Raw genomic sequence first — 13,870 nt, 5'->3', positions numbered from 1 at the left:
TTCCTTTAATTTCAGGCTTTTCCCAGCAGTCTCTGTTCTGCCTATGTAAATTAACAAAAGCAGTGCTTATTCCTCACTTGCTCTAATGTCCTTCCTGTCCACAAAGCTCTGCCTAAGTATGCTTTTTTTCTTTTTCAGGGAAATTCTAAATGGTTTCTCTGTCCACTCTGTGGCAGTAGAATGCTGATTATGATGCCATGTTTTGTGGAATCACCAAGGTACAACTACAGAGGAATATATGAGTCTGAAGGACATGGAACTCTTAGCTAACACATCACAAAATGTGATGCTTGCCAACCAAGCACTACATTCTGGTGCGCTGATGATCAGAACATTCTGCTCCTAAAGGAAAGAAAATACCGCTTGATTGAAAATAAAGTCTCTGTTTATATTAACGCTCTCTCTCTCCCTATATCTATCTATCTATCTATCTATCTATCTATCTATCTATCTATCTATCTATCTATCTATCTATCTATCTATCTATCTATCTATCTATCTATCTATCTATCTATCTATATCTCTATCTATCTATCTATCTATCTATCTATCTTTATATATGGATACATGCATACACCTACTCATAGATATGCCATGCATTTCTTTGGATTTGTTTCAACCTCTTGCCATTTATTTGAGAATCCCTACTTTTCAAGTGACTGCAAATGAAGTCATCTCTGGCACGTTTTGGCTGATGCAAGGTAACCAAAACACAAGACAACTTTTAATAAAAATCATTGGTTTCTTTGTTAACGTGCACTGTCAAACATGGGACTTTCACACGTCAGGTAAATATGATAACCAATACACAACAGAAGCAGATGCAGATTGCTTATCAATGTCGTGATAGAACAGTTGTGATTTGAGTAGTAGAAGCGCCCCTGAATTGATACTTATTATATACAGCCTGTAAGATAGTCAAAAATGCATGCTAGGAGAGGAGATGCAAATATAAATGTATTAGAAAAATACATAAAGAGGAGTGATATGCTTTTATTCATGCAAGGCTAGAAAAAATCCCCATACTGTCGAAAGCATTCATACACCACCAAATGGAAATAAACAATTCTGACATTAAACGAAAAGGTGACGATGCATTTGTATCATCACCTTGAGAAGGATCATCTAGGAATTGAGCCCAAGCCTCAGCACTTAAAACCAGAAACACTCCACTAAAATAGGAGGCCTGTTGGTGCCAACAATTCTCAAAGTTAATGCTTGTTCTGGTTGAGCATTGAACCGAATGCAGGGCTCTTTTGAAAGTGAGGTTTGTGAATCAACAGATACATCCACATGCCAATTATGTTATTGTTTTTAAGAGAATTCACTTTCTTGGAACGAGATTGCATGAACCCATCTTCAGGGCCTGGACAATTTCATGCAAAACGGCAACTCTCAACATTGCAGCCAAGACAATATAACTAGTGTTTCTGCCCGGTTTCGAACCGGGGACCTTTCGCGTGTGAGGCGAACGTGATAACCACTACACTACAGAAAAAGATACCTACAGGTGATTCTTCTGTGATGAAACTGCTCAAAACAGACTATTCCAAGGGCATCTGGTTTTAGATTTCTTTCATGCAACCTGCCCGACAGCCCTATCTGAACGCTTGTATATGCCTTGCAAGTTCAGCATTTTTGCAAATTGCTTAAAGAGAAATGTTTCCTATTTGCTCAGGCAGGGCAAGGTTAAAAGCATGAGACTCTAGCAAATAATCATCCACTACTGCAAAGAGAAAATTGATATTGGCTTTGAAATGCATACTTCAAAAGAGCACCAATGAAAGGGCTCATCCGGGATTTGAACCCGGGACCTCTCGCACCCAAAGCGAGAATCATACCCCTAGACCAACGAGCCGTTGAAAGACCCTCACCTCTGAAAAGGTAATACCAGCTCTAAGCCCGCAATGAAGATCATGCTGGGGTCTTTTTCATGCTTGGTCTGTGAATTCACAGGAAATTCAATGTCAACTTACCCTTTCTCAAACGATAGCACTATCATTTGTAAGTGTCCCCTTTTATTTTGTCTCAGCATTGGACACGTCTTACAGGAAGTCAGCAGTTATTTATATATTTCTGCATTGGCTAGAGCCTAAAGAGAAAGAATAAAAAGCTGTTCATAACAACATAAGAAACACATTTTGCCTTTTCTCTCCAATACTGATTCCCTTTGTGCAAATCGAAATGCCAAGGTGAATAGCTGGGCCACAGATTCTGGCTAGTTATCTATCTCTTGAATGCAAGAAGCAATAAAAACTGCCTAATGCAGGACTAAAGCATTCCTTGCATAGCCTCTAACATCATAACATAACTGAGCTGCTGGTAACAAGCTAAGCAATGCATTCCCAAAATGAGAAGTACATGTGCTTATGTGCTTATCCGCTCAATCAGCGCTCGCTCAGGCTCGATCAGGCGAGATATAGGAAAGGTGGAAAGGGTCCAAATGGCTGTCCCTTCCTTTTTAGGGTGGGTCCTGCTGACTATCATAGGATTCCTCTTGAGAGTGGCCAGGGTCAGAGGAAAAACTTTCAATGCTTCTTAGTGTTCTCTCCAGAAGCAGGCATTTTCTGTTCCTTTAATTTCAGGCTTTTCCCAGCAGTCTCTGTTCTGCCTATGTAAATTAACAAAAGCAGTGCTTATTCCTCACTTGCTCTAATGTCCTTCCTGTCCACAAAGCTCTGCCTAAGTATGCTTTTTTTCTTTTTCAGGGAAATTCTAAATGGTTTCTCTGTCCACTCTGTGGCAGTAGAATGCTGATTATGATGCCATGTTTTGTGGAATCACCAAGGTACAACTACAGAGGAATATATGAGTCTGAAGGACATGGAACTCTTAGCTAACACATCACAATATGTGATGCTTGCCAACCAAGCACTACATTCTGGTGCGCTGATGATCAGAACATTCTGCTCCTAAAGGAAAGAAAATACCGCTTGATTGAAAATAAAGTCTCTGTTTATATTAACGCTCTCTCTCTCCCTATATCTATCTATCTATCTATCTATCTATCTATCTATCTATCTATCTATCTATCTATCTATCTATCTATCTATCTATCTATCTATCTATCTATCTATCTATCTATCTATCTATCTATCTATCTATCTATCTATCTATCTATCTATATCTCTATCTATCTATCTATCTATCTATCTTTATATATGGATACATGCATACACCTACTCATAGATATGCCATGCATTTCTTTGGATTTGTTTCAACCTCTTGCCATTTATTTGAGAATCCCTACTTTTCAAGTGACTGCAAATGAAGTCATCTCTGGCACGTTTTGGCTGATGCAAGGTAACCAAAACACAAGACAACTTTTAATAAAAATCATTGGTTTCTTTGTTAACGTGCACTGTCAAACATGGGACTTTCACACGTCAGGTAAATATGATAACCAATACACAACAGAAGCAGATGCAGATTGCTTATCAATGTCGTGATAGAACAGTTGTGATTTGAGTAGTAGAAGCGCCCCTGAATTGATACTTATTATATACAGCCTGTAAGATAGTCAAAAATGCATGCTAGGAGAGGAGATGCAAATATAAATGTATTAGAAAAATACATAAAGAGGAGTGATATGCTTTTATTCATGCAAGGCTAGAAAAAATCCCCATACTGTCGAAAGCATTCATACACCACCAAATGGAAATAAACAATTCTGACATTAAACGAAAAGGTGACGATGCATTTGTATCATCACCTTGAGAAGGATCATCTAGGAATTGAGCCCAAGCCTCAGCACTTAAAACCAAAAACACTCCACTAAAATAGGAGGCCTGTTGGTGCCAACAATTCTCAAAGTTAATGCTTGTTCTGGTTGAGCATTGAACCGAATGCAGGGCTCTTTTGAAAGTGAGGTCTGTGAATCAACAGATACATCCACATGCCAATTATGTTATTGTTTTTAAGAGAATTCCCTTTCTTGGAACGAGACTGCATGAACCCACCTTCAGGGCCTGGACAATTTCATGCAAAACGGCAACTCTCAACATTGCAGCCAAGACAATATAACTAGTGTTTCTGCCCGGTTTCGAACCGGGGACCTTTCGCGTGTGAGGCGAACGTGATAACCACTACACTACAGAAACAGATACCTACAGGTGATTCTTCTGTGATGAAACTGCTCAAAACAGACTATTCCAAGGGCATCTGGTTTTAGATTTCTTTCATGCAACCTGCCCGACAGCCCTATCTGAACGCTTGTATATGCCTTGCAAGTTCAGCATTTTTGCAAAATGCTTAAAGAGAAATGTTTCCTATTTGCTCAGGCAGGGCAAGGTTAAAAGCATGAGACTCTAGCAAATAATCATCCACTACTGCAAAGAGAAAATTGATATTGGCTTTGAAATGCATACTTCAAAAGAGCACCAATGAAAGGGCTCGTCCGGGATTTGAACCCGGGACCTCTCGCACCCAAAGTGAGAATCATACCCCTAGACCAACGAGCCGTTGAAAGACCCTCACCTCTGAAAAGGTAATACCAGCTCTAAGCCCGCAATGAAGATCATGCTGGGGTCTTTTTCATGCTTGGTCTGTGAATTCACAGGAAATTCAGTGTCAACTTACCCTTTCTCAAACGATAGCACTATCATTTGTAAGTGTCCCCTTTTATTTTTTCTCAGCATTGGACAAGTCTTACAGGAAGTCAGCAGTTATTTATATATTTCTGCATTGGCTAGAGCCTAAAGAGAAAGAATAAAAAGCTGTTCATAACAACATAAGAAACACATTTTGCCTTTTCTCTCAAATACTTATTCCCTTTGTGCAAATCGGAATGCCAAGGTGAATAGCTGGGCCACAGATTCTGGCTAATTATCTATCTCTTGAATGCAAGAAGCAATAAAAACTGCCTAATGCAGGACTAAAGCATTCCTTGCATAGCCTCTAACATCATAACATAACTGAGCTGCTGGTAACAAGCTAAGCAATGCCTTCCCAAAATGAGAAGTACATGTGCTTATGTGCTTATCCGCTCAATCAGCGCTCGATCAGGCTCGATATAGGAAAGGTGGAAAGGGTCCAAATGGCTTTCCCTTCCTTTTTAGGGTGGGTCCTGCTGACTATCATAGGATTCCTCTTAAGAGTGGCCAGGGTCAGAGGAATAACTTTCAATGCTTCTTAGTGTTCTCTCCAGAAGCAGGCATTTTCTGTGCCTTTAATTTCAGGCTTTTCCCAGCAGTCTCTGTTCTGCCTATGTAAATTAACAAAAGCAGTGCTTATTCCTCACTTGCTCTAATGTCCTTCCTGGCCACAAAGCTCTGCCTAAGTATGCTTTTTTTCTTTTTCAGGGAAATTCTAAATGGTTTCTCTGTCCACTCTGTGGCAGTAGAATGCTGATTATGATGCCATGTTTTGTGGAATCACCAAGGTACAACTACAGAGGAATATATGAGTCTGAAGGACATGGAACTCTTAGCTAACACATCACAATATGTGATGCTTGCCAACCAAGCACTACATTCTGGTGCGCTGATGATCAGAACATTCTGCTCCTAAAGGAAAGAAAATACCGCTTGATTGAAAATAAAGTCTCTGTTTATATTAACGCTCTCTCTCTCCCTATATCTATCTATCTATCTATCTATCTATCTATCTATCTATCTATCTATCTATCTATCTATCTATCTATCTATCTATCTATCTATCTATCTATCTATCTATCTATCTATCTATCTATCTATCTATCTATCTATCTATCTTTATATATGGATACATGCATACACCTACTCATAGATATGCCATGCATTTCTTTGGATTTGTTTCAACCTCTTGCCATTTATTTGAGAATCCCTACTTTTCAAGTGACTGCAAATGAAGTAATCTCTGGCACGGTTTGGCTGATGCAAGGTAACCAAAACACAAGACAACTTTTAATAAAAATCATTGGTTTCTTTGTTAACGTGCACTGTCCAACATGGGACTTTCACACGTCAGGTAAATATGATAACCGATACACAACAGAAGCAGATGCAGATTGCTTATCAATGTCGTGATAGAACAGTTGTGATTTGAGTAGAAGAAGCGCCCCTGAATTGATACTTATTATATACAGCCTGTAAGATAGTCAAAAATGCATGCTAGGAGAGGAGATGCAAATATAAATGTATTAGAAAAATACATAAAGAGGAGTGATATGCTTTGATTCATGCAAGGCTAGAAAAAATCCCCATACTGTCGAAAGCATTCATACACCACCAAATGGAAATAAACAATTCTGACATTAAACGAAAAGGTGACGATGCATTTGTATCATCACCTTGAGAAGGATCATCTAGGAATTGAGCCCAAGCCTCAGCACTTAAAAACCAGAAACACTCCACTAAAATAAGAGGCCTGTTGGTGCCAACAATTCTCAAAGTTAATGCTTGTTCTGGTTGAGCATTGAACCGAATGCAGGGCTCTTTTGAAAGTGAGGTCTGTGAATCAACAGATACATCCACATGCCAATTATGTTATTGTTTTTAAGAGAATTCACTTTCTTGGAACGAGACTGCATGAACCCATCTTCAGGGCCTGGACAATTTCATGCAAAACGGCAACTCTCAACATTGCAGCCAAGACAATATAACTAGTGTTTCTGCCCGGTTTCGAACCGGGGACCTTTCGCGTGTGAGGCGAACGTGATAACCACTACACTACAGAAACAGATACCTACAGGTGATTCTTCTGTGATGAAACTGCTCAAAACAGGTTATTCCAAGGGCATCTGGTTTTAGATTTCTTTCATGCAACCTGCCCGACAGCCCTATCTGAACGCTTGTATATGCCTTGCAAGTTCAGCATTTTTGCAAAATGATTAAAGAGAAATGTTTCCTATTTGCTCAGGCAGGGCAAGGTTAAAAGCATGAGACTCTAGCAAATATGCATCCACTACTGCAAAGAGAAAATTAATATTGGCTTTGAAATGCATACTTCAAAAGAGCACCAATGAAAGGGCTCGTCCGGGATTTGAACCCGGGACCTCTCGCACCCTAAGCGAGAATCATACCCCTAGACCAACGAGCCGTTGAAAGACCCTCACCTCTGAAAAGGTAATACCAGCTCTAAGCCCGCAATGAAGATCATGCTGGGGTCTTTTTCATGCTTGGTCTGTGAATTCACAGGAAATTCAGTGTCAACTTACCCTTTCTCAAACGATAGCACTATCATTTGTAAGTGTCCCCTTTTATTTTGTCTCAGCATTGGACACGTCTTACAGGAAGTCAGCAGTTATTTATATATTTCTGCATTGGCTAGAGCCTAAAGAGAAAGAATAAAAAGCTGTTCATAACAACATAAGAAACACATTTTGCCTTTTCTCTCCAATACTGATTCCCTTTGTGCAAATCGGAATGCCAAGGTGAATAGCTGGGCCACAGATTCTGGCTAATTATCTATCTCTTGAATGCAAGAAGCAATAAAAACTGCCTAATGCAGGACTAAAGCATTCCTTGCATAGCCTCTAACATCATAACATAACTGAGCTGCTGGTAACAAGCTAAGCAATGCATTCCCAAAATGAGAAGTACATGTGCTTATGTGCTTATCCGCTCAATCAGCGCTCGATCAGGCTCGATCAGGCGAGATATAGGAAAGGTGGAAAGGGTCCAAATGGCTGTCCCTTCCTTTTTAGGGTGGGTCCTGCTGACTATCATAGGATTCCTCTTAAGAGTGGCCAGGGTCAGAGGAAAAACTTTCAATGCTTCTTAGTGTTCTCTCCAGAAGCAGGCATTTTCTGTGCCTTTAATTTCAGGCTTTTCCCAGCAGTCTCTGTTCTGCCTATGTAAATTAACAAAAGCAGTGCTTATTCCTCACTTGCTCTAATGTCCTTCCTGTCCACAAAGCTCTGCCTAAGTATGCTTTTTTTCTTTTTCAGGGAAATTCTAAATGGTTTCTCTGTCCACTCTGTGGCAGTAGAATGCTGATTATGATGCCATGTTTTGTGGAATCACCAAGGTACAACTACAGAGGAATATATGAGTCTGAAGGACATGGAACTCTTAGCTAACACATCACAATATGTGATGCTTGCCAACCAAGCACTACATTCTGGTGCGCTGATGATCAGAACATTCTGCTCCTAAAGGAAAGAAAATACCGCTTGATTGAAAATAAAGTCTCTGTTTATATTAACGCTCTCTCTCTCCCTATATCTATCTATCTATCTATCTATCTATCTATCTATCTATCTATCTATCTATCTATCTATCTATCTATCTATCTATCTATATCTCTATCTATCTATCTATCTATCTATCTATCTATCTATCTATCTATCTATCTATCTATCTATCTATCTATCTATCTTTATATATGGATACATGCATACACCTACTCATAGATATGCCATGCATTTCTTTGGATTTGTTTCAACCTCTTGCCATTTATTGAGAATCCCTACTTTTCAAGTGACTGCAAATGAAGTCATCTCTGGCACGTTTTGGCTGATGCAAGGTAACCAAAACACAAGACAACTTTTAATAAAAATCATTGGTTTCTTTGTTAACGTGCACTGTCAAACATGGGACTTTCACACGTCAGGTAAATATGATAACCAATACACAACAGAAGCAGATGCAGATTGCTTATCAATGTCGTGATAGAACAGTTGTGATTTGAGTAGTAGAAGCGCCCCTGAATTGATACTTATTATATACAGCCTGTAAGATAGTCAAAAATGCATGCTAGGAGAGGAGATGCAAATATAAATGTATTAGAAAAATACATAAAGAGGAGTGATATGCTCTTATTCATGCAAGGCTAGAAAAAATCCCCATACTGTTGAAAGCATTCATACACCACCAAATGGAAATAAACAATTCTGACATTAAACGAAAAGGTGACGATGCATTTGTATCATCACCTTGAGAAGGATCATCTAGGAATTGAGCCCAAGCCTCAGCACTTAAAACCAGAAACACTCCACTAAAATAGGAGGCCTGTTGGTGCCAACAATTCTCAAAATTAATGCTTGTTCTGGTTGAGCATTGAACCGAATGCAGGGCTCTTTTGAAAGTGAGGTTTGTGAATCAACAGATACATCCACATGCCAATTATGTTATTGTTTTTAAGAGAATTCACTTTCTTGGAACGAGACTGCATGAACCCATCTTCAGGGCCTGGACAATTTCATGCAAAACGGCAACTCTCAACATTGCAGCCAAGACAATATAACTAGTGTTTCTGCCCGGTTTCGAACCGGGGACCTTTCGCGTGTGAGGCGAACGTGATAACCACTACACTACAGAAACAGATACCTACAGGTGATTCTTCTGTGATGAAACTGCTCAAAACAGACTATTCCAAGGGCATCTGGTTTTAGATTTCTTTCATGCAACCTGCCCGACAGCCCTATCTGAACGCTTGTATATGCCTTGCAAGTTCAGCATTTTTGCAAAATGCTTAAAGAGAAATGTTTCCTATTTGCTCAGGCAGGGCAAGGTTAAAAGCATGAGACTCTAGCAAATTATCATCCACTACTGCAAAGAGAAAATTGATATTGGCTTTGAAATGCATACTTCAAAAGAGCACCAATGAAAGGGCTCGTCCGTGATTTGAACCCAGGACCTCTCGCACCCAAAGCGAGAATCATACCCCTAGACCAATGAGCCGTTGAAAGCCTCTCACCTCTGAAAAGGTAATACCAGCTCTAAGCCCGCAATGAAGATCATGCTGGGGTCTTTTTCATGCTTGGTCTGTGAATTCACAGGAAATTCAGTGTCAACTTACCCTTTCTCAAACGATAGCACTATCATTTGTAAGTGTCCCCTTTTATTTTTTCTCAGCATTGGACAAGTCTTACAGGAAGTCAGCAGTTATTTATATATTTCTGCATTGGCTAGAGCCTAAAGAGAAAGAATAAAAAGCTGTTCATAACAACATAAGAAACACATTTTGCCTTTTCTCTCAAATACTTATTCCCTTTGTGCAAATCGGAATGCCAAGGTGAATAGCTGGGCCACAGATTCTGGCTAATTATCTATCTCTTGAATGCAAGAAGCAATAAAAACTGTTTAATGGAGGACTAAAGCATTCCTTGCATAGCCTCTAACATCATAACATAACTGAGCTGCTGGTAACAAGCTAAGCAATGCCTTCCCAAAATGAGAAGTACATGTGCTTATGTGCTTATGTGCTTATCCGCTCAATCAGCACTCAATCAGCGCTCGATCAGGCGAGATATAGGAAAGGTGGAAAGGGTCCAAATGGCTGTCCCTTCCTTTTTAGGGTGGGTCCTGCTGACTATCATAGGATTCCTCTTAAGAGTGGCCAGGGTCAGAGGAAAAACTTTCAATGCTTCTTAGTGTTCTCTCCAGAAGCAGGCATTTTCTGTGCCTTTAATTTCAGGCTTTTCCCAGCAGTCTCTGTTCTGCCTATGTAAATTAACAAAAGCAGTGCTTATTCCTCACTTGCTCTAATGTCCTTCCTGTCCACAAAGCTCTGCCTAAGTATGCTTTTTTTCTTTTTCAGGGAAATTCTAAATGGTTTCTCTGTCCACTCTGTGGCAGTAGAATGCTGATTATGATGCCATGTTTTGTGGAATCACCAAGGTACAACTACAGAGGAATATATGAGTCTGAAGGACATGGAACTCTTAGCTAACACATCACAATATGTGATGCTTGCCAACCAAGCACTACATTCTGGTGCGCTGATGATCAGAACATTCTGCTCCTAAAGGAAAGAAAATACCGCTTGATTGAAAATAAAGTCTCTGTTTATATTAACGCTCTCTCTCTCCCTATATCTATCTATCTATCTATCTATCTATCTATCTATCTATCTATCTATCTATCTATCTATCTATCTATCTATCTATCTATCTATCTATCTATCTATCTATCTATCTATCTATCTATCTATCTATCTATCTATCTATCTATCTATCTATCTATCTATCTATCTATATCTCTATCTATCTATATATCTATCTATCTTTATATATGGATACTTGCATACACCTACTCATAGATATGCCATGCATTTCTTTGGATTTGTTTCAACCTCTTGCCATTTATTTGAGAATCCCTACTTTTCAAGTGACTGCAAATGAAGTCATCTCTGGCACGTTTTGGCTGATGCAAGGTAACCAAAACACAAGACAACTTTTAATAAAAATCATTGGTTTCTTTGTTAACGTGCACTGTCAAACATGGGACTTTCACACGTCAGGTAAATATGATAACCAATACACAACAGAAGCAGATGCAGATTGCTTATCAATGTCGTGATAGAACAGTTGTGATTTGAGTAGTAGAAGCGCCCCTGAATTGATACTTATTATATACAGCCTGTAAGATAGTCAAAAATGCATGCTAGGAGAGGAGATGCAAATATAAATGTATTAGAAAAATACATAAAGAGGAGTGATATGCTTTTATTCATGCAAGGCTAGAAAAAATCCCCATACTGTCGAAAGCATTCATACACCACAAAATGGAAATAAACAATTCTGACATTAAACGAAAAGGTGACGATGCATTTGTATCATCACCTTGAGAAGGATCATCTAGGAATTGAGCCCAAGCCTCAGCACTTAAAACCAGAAACACTCCACTAAAATAGGAGGCCTGTTGGTGCCAACAATTCTCAAAGTTAATGCTTGTTCTGGTTGAGCATTGAACCGAATGCAGGGCTCTTTTGAAAGTGAGGTCTGTGAATCAACAGATACATCCACATGCCAATTATGTTATTGTTTTTAAGAGAATTCACTTTCTTGGAACGAGACTGCATGAACCCATCTTCAGGGCCTGGACAATTTCATGCAAAACGGCAACTCTCAACATTGCAGCCAAGATAATATAACTAGTGTTTCTGCCCGGTTTCGAACCGGGGACCTTTCGCGTGTGAGGCGAACGTGATAACCACTACACTACAGAAACAGATACCTACAGGTGATTCTTCTGTGATGAAACTGCTCAAAACAGACTATTCCAAGGGCATCTGGTTTTAGATTTCTTTCATGCAACCTGCCCGACAGCCCTATCTGAACGCTTGTATATGCCTTGCAAGTTCAGCATTTTTGCAAAATGCTTAAAGAGAAATGTTTCCTATTTGCTCAGGCAGGGCAAGGTTAAAAGCATGAGACTCTAGCAAATAATCATCCACTACTGCAAAGAGAAAATTGATATTGGCTTTGAAATGCATACTTCAAAAGAGCACCAATGAAAGGGCTCGTCCGGGATTTGAACCCGGGACCTCTCGCACCCAAAGCGAGAATCATACCCCTAGACCAACGAGCCGTTGAAAGACCCTCACCTCTGAAAAGGTAATACCAGCTCTAAGCCCGCAATGAAGATCATGCTGGGGTCTTTTTCATGCTTGGTCTGTGAATTCACAGGAAATTCAGTGTCAACTTACTCTTTCTCAAACGATAGCACTATCATTTGTAAGTGTCCCCTTTTATTTTTTCTCAGCATTGGACAAGTCTTACAGGAAGTCAGCAGTTATTTATATATTTCTGCATTGGCTAGAGCCTAAAGAGAAAGAATAAAAAGCTGTTCATAACAACATAAGAAACACATTTTGCCTTTTCTCTCAAATACTTATTCCCTTTGTGCAAATCGGAATGCCAAGGTGAATAGCTGGGCCACAGATTCTGGCTAATTATCTATCTCTTGAATGCAAGAAGCAATAAAAACTGCCTAATGCAGGACTAAAGCATTCCTTGCATAGCCTCTAACATCATAACATAACTGAGCTGCTGGTAACAAGCTAAGCAATACCTTCCCAAAATGAGAAGTACATGTGCTTATGTGCTTATCCGCTCATTCAGCGCTCAATCAGGCTCGATCAGGCGAGATATAGAAAAGGTGGAAAGGGTCCAAATGGCTGTCCCTTCCTTTTTAGGGTGGGTCCTGCTGACTATCATAGGATTCCTCTTAAGAGTGGCCAGGGTCAGAGGAAAAACTTTCAATGCTTCTTAGTGTTCTCTCCAGAAGCAGGCATTTTCTGTGCCTGTAATTTCAGGTTTTTCCCAGCAGTCTCTGTTCTGCCTATGTAAATTAACAAAAGCAGTGCTTATTCCTCACTTGTTCTAATGTCCTTCCTGTCCACAAAGCTCTGCCTAAGTATGCTTTTTTTCTTTTTCAGGGAAATTCTAAATGGTTTCTCTGTCCACTCTGTGGCAGTAGAATGATGATTATGATGCCATGTTTTGTTGAATCACCAAGGTACAACTACAGAGGAATATATGAGTCTGAAGGACATGGAACTCTTAGCTAACACATCACAATATGTGATGCTTGCCAACCAAGCACTACATTCTGGTGCGCTGATGATCAGAACATTCTGCTCCTAAAGGAAAGAAAAGACCGCTTGATTGAAAATAAAGTCTCTGTTTATATTAACGCTCTCTCTCTCCCTATATCTATCTATCTATCTATCTATCTATCTATCTATCTATCTATCTATCTATCTATCTATCTATCTATCTATCTATCTATCTATCTATCTATCTATCTATCTATCTATCTATCTATCTATCTATCTATCCATCTATCTATCTATCTATCTATCTATCTATCTATCTATCTATCTATCTATCGATCTATCTATCTATCTATCTATCTATCTATCTACCTATCTATCTATCTGTCTGTCTGTCTGTCTGTCTGTCTGTCTGTCTGTCTGTCTGTCTGTCTGTCTGTCTGTCTGTCTGTCCGTCTATCCATTCATCCATCCATCCATCCATCCATCCATCCATCCATCCATCCATCCATCCATCCATCCATCCATCCATCCATCCATCCATCCATCCATCCATCCATCCATCCATCCATCCATCCATCCATCCATCCATCCATCCATCCATCCATCCATCCATCCATCCATCCATCCATCTATCTATCTATCTATCTATCTATCTATCTATCTATCT

At 39.5% G+C, this 13,870-nt stretch overlaps 9 non-coding genes across 9 annotated transcripts; all 9 read right to left on the bottom strand.

The window, feature by feature from the left end:
• Nucleotides 1–1,425: 1,425 nt before the first annotated feature.
• Nucleotides 1,426–1,498, bottom strand: TRNAV-CAC (transfer RNA valine (anticodon CAC)). The gene has a single exon. It is a non-coding gene; the product is annotated as a tRNA-Val (tRNA).
• Nucleotides 1,499–1,786: 288 nt separating this feature from the next.
• Nucleotides 1,787–1,858, bottom strand: TRNAP-UGG (transfer RNA proline (anticodon UGG)). Its single transcript has one exon. It is a non-coding gene; the product is annotated as a tRNA-Pro (tRNA).
• Nucleotides 1,859–4,027: 2,169 nt separating this feature from the next.
• Nucleotides 4,028–4,100, bottom strand: TRNAV-CAC (transfer RNA valine (anticodon CAC)). Its single transcript has one exon. It is a non-coding gene; the product is annotated as a tRNA-Val (tRNA).
• A 288-nt stretch (nt 4,101–4,388) lies between these two features.
• TRNAP-UGG (transfer RNA proline (anticodon UGG)) lies at nt 4,389–4,460 on the bottom strand. Its single transcript has one exon. It is a non-coding gene; the product is annotated as a tRNA-Pro (tRNA).
• A 2,124-nt stretch (nt 4,461–6,584) lies between these two features.
• TRNAV-CAC (transfer RNA valine (anticodon CAC)) lies at nt 6,585–6,657 on the bottom strand. The gene has a single exon. It is a non-coding gene; the product is annotated as a tRNA-Val (tRNA).
• A 288-nt stretch (nt 6,658–6,945) lies between these two features.
• TRNAP-AGG (transfer RNA proline (anticodon AGG)) lies at nt 6,946–7,017 on the bottom strand. Its single transcript has one exon. It is a non-coding gene; the product is annotated as a tRNA-Pro (tRNA).
• A 2,152-nt stretch (nt 7,018–9,169) lies between these two features.
• TRNAV-CAC (transfer RNA valine (anticodon CAC)) lies at nt 9,170–9,242 on the bottom strand. Its single transcript has one exon. It is a non-coding gene; the product is annotated as a tRNA-Val (tRNA).
• A 2,558-nt stretch (nt 9,243–11,800) lies between these two features.
• Nucleotides 11,801–11,873, bottom strand: TRNAV-CAC (transfer RNA valine (anticodon CAC)). The gene has a single exon. It is a non-coding gene; the product is annotated as a tRNA-Val (tRNA).
• A 288-nt stretch (nt 11,874–12,161) lies between these two features.
• TRNAP-UGG (transfer RNA proline (anticodon UGG)) lies at nt 12,162–12,233 on the bottom strand. The gene has a single exon. It is a non-coding gene; the product is annotated as a tRNA-Pro (tRNA).
• Nucleotides 12,234–13,870: the final 1,637 nt, after the last annotated feature.

Source organism: Lissotriton helveticus, chromosome 8 (genome assembly GCF_964261635.1).
Source record: "Lissotriton helveticus chromosome 8, aLisHel1.1, whole genome shotgun sequence".
NCBI lineage: Eukaryota > Metazoa > Chordata > Amphibia > Caudata > Salamandridae > Lissotriton > Lissotriton helveticus.
The sequence above is the reverse complement of the archived record's forward strand: the minus strand, read 5'-3'. Positions and strand labels throughout refer to the sequence as shown.